The sequence below is a fragment of the Eurypyga helias genome, unplaced genomic scaffold (genome assembly GCF_000690775.1).
Source record: "Eurypyga helias isolate BGI_N326 unplaced genomic scaffold, ASM69077v1 scaffold7573, whole genome shotgun sequence".
Taxonomy (NCBI): Eukaryota; Metazoa; Chordata; class Aves; order Eurypygiformes; family Eurypygidae; genus Eurypyga; species Eurypyga helias.
In genome coordinates, this window is record NW_010239347.1 from 26072 (window position 1) to 28656 (window position 2585).

At 57.8% G+C, this 2585-nt stretch overlaps 1 protein-coding gene across 1 annotated transcript in view; it reads right to left on the reverse strand.

Annotated features, from left to right (window-relative positions):
* The window catches only part of SCARA5 (scavenger receptor class A, member 5), a gene marked incomplete at its 3' end in the record, with an annotated part of 24651 nt that overhangs the window by 18600 nt on the left and 3466 nt on the right, over nucleotides 1–2585 (reverse strand). The window lies entirely within an intron of this gene.

A 2585-nucleotide genomic window follows, 5' to 3' on the forward strand; every position in this document is an offset into this window, starting at 1 on the left:
TGGGAGTGGAGCCCAACACCCACCTCTCTGCAACAGCCTTTCAGGTAGTTGTAGAGACCAATAAGATCTCCCTTGAGCCTCCTCTCCTCCAGGCTGAACACCCCCAGCTCCCCCAGCCGCTCCTCACAGGAACTGTGCTCCAGCCCCTTCCCTTCTCTGGACACACATGTCCTGGTGTTAATCCGCTCAGCTTTCCCTGAGCTGGGACCGTCAATGCTGGCACAAGCCCACACTTCCAGGTAAAGGCAGGACACAATCAGCAATGCCACAGACAGGGACAGGCCTGATCCTGCCCACGCTGGTGCTGTGGGTCAGGGCTGGGGACAGGCAGCCCCATGTCAGCATGCACACATCTCCCCTCCCGCACGGGCAGAGCTGGGGAGCAGAGGATCCGATGAGGATCCCGTGTGGGAAAAAATCAGCATCACCCACCCTTGCTGGGCTGTCACCCCTCCAGATCCCACCTACAGACCTATGCTCCCTTCGTCCCCATCCCCTGCCTGCAGCCCTGGGACTCTCCTGGCAGGCAGGAGGCCGGCAGCAACGAGGGGATGGGGGAAGATAGGGAAAAGGTAACGGATTTAAACACGAAGTGGGGAGATTCAGACTAGATATAAGGAAGAAATTCTTCCCGCAGAGGGTGGGGAGGCACTGGGACAGGTTGCCCAGAGAAGCTGTGGATGCCCCATCTCTGGAAGTGTCCAAGGCCAGGCTGGATGAGGCTTGGAGCAACCTGGTCTAGTGGAAGGTGTCCCTGCCCATGGCAAGGGGTGGCACTGGGTGGGCTTTGAGGTCCCTTCCCACCCAAACCAGTCTGTGATTCCATAATTCTGAGATGCCTGGATCCTGACATCCCTGCCAGCCCCTGCTTGCCCCCTCCTGCTCCTCTTCCACACTGCCACGAGCAGCAAGAGCTGTGTGCGAAGGTGGCGGGGGCTTCGGAATAAAATAGCCAGGGGAAAAATGCAAGGAAAGAAAAGGGAAGGGAAGAGTCCCATGTCATGAACCCAGCAGCAAAGTCCTCTGGGTTTGGGCTTTGCACATGTTTAAAGCGTGAGCCAAGGTTGAGATCTGGGCCAGGTTGTGGACTTGGGTGGGAGCTGGAGTCTGACCTGGATACAGAACCCGCATCCCTCTGTTCCCAGCCCCAAGGCTGCAGTGATGCTTCAGCCTTGGCTCTCTGGGTGACCCCGTGCTGCTGGGATGGGTTGCGGGGCATTGGGTGCCTGCATTTCTGTATTGGACCCTTGCAGAAACACAAGGTTTCTGAGAGCAGCTGAGAACCAGCAACTTCATGCCAGGTCAACTGGCACTGCCCAGTTTTGCCCCTTGCCAGATCCATGAAACCATAGAACGGTTTGGGTTGGAAGGGCCCTTAAAGACCACCCGGGCCTACCCCCTGCCATAGGCAGGGCCACCTTCCACTAGACCAGGTTGCTCCAAGCCTCATCCAGCCTGGCCTTGGACACTCCCAGGGATGGGGCATCCACAGCTGCTCTGGGCAACCTGCCCCAGTCCCTCCCCGCCCTCTCCAGGAAGAACGTCTTCCTGATATCCAATCTAAACCTCCCCACTTTCAATTTAAACCCGTTACCCTTTGTCCTGTCACTCCCTGCTCTTGTAAAAAGTCCCCCCCAGCTTCCTTGTAGACCCTTCAGGCACTGGAAGGCTGCAATAAGGTCTCCCCGGAGCCTTCCCTTCTCCAGGATGAACAAGCCCAACTCTCCCAGCCTTTCATCACAGGAGAGACATCCAAGATGTTTCCAGGAAGAGACCAGCAAACAGTGGATGAAGAGTCCAAAAATCCCACCCCCTTGACAATTGGGTGCCTCCATCCCATTGCTTTCTGCCCTTTACACCCCGAGGCACCGCGTCGCCCTCATCCAGAGCCTACCTCAGCCCAGCAGAAAGCCTGAAGCACCATGGCCCCAGATCCAAACCTCCTGTGGAAGAGACCACCCTCATCCATGGCCACGAGCGATGTCCACTTCCAGCCAAGTCCATCCCTGCTGGGCTTTGGGACCTCATCCCACACCCCATCCATGGGACAGGAGCTCAGGTCTCTGTGGGACAGGCTGGCACTTGGAGTGCCAGAGATGGAGAGGAGGTACAATGGGTTGGGGGGTGTCTCTAGCCTGGCAGGGACCCTTTCCCACTGCACCCTTGCCCTTCCCCAGCTGATGCTCCGTGTGTGTGTCCTGATGGAAAACAGGGAGGTCTGCAAAAGCCTCCAACCAGCAAAGGGTTACGCTGGGTGTATTACTTTAACTCAGCCCTGTTTTGGGGCTCCAAAATGATAAAGTGCTGAGGTCAGGCTCGTTGACACCCCGAGGGGATCCCGCGGGGATGTGGGGTGCTCAGGCGCCCCGGCTCAGGTGCGAAAGGCGGTGTCTCTCCGCCGGGACCCCTCCATCTGCGATTCATTACCCGCACGCGGTTCCCATTTGCTGTCACCGGCCAAACAGATGGAGGCAAGGGTTTCGGAATGAGGAAAGCTGCAGTATTTTTCTGACATTAACACTTATATCAGGTCCTGGGAGACTTCGGGAGGAGCTGGCCCCGGGCCCCGAACCACCCACTCCTCT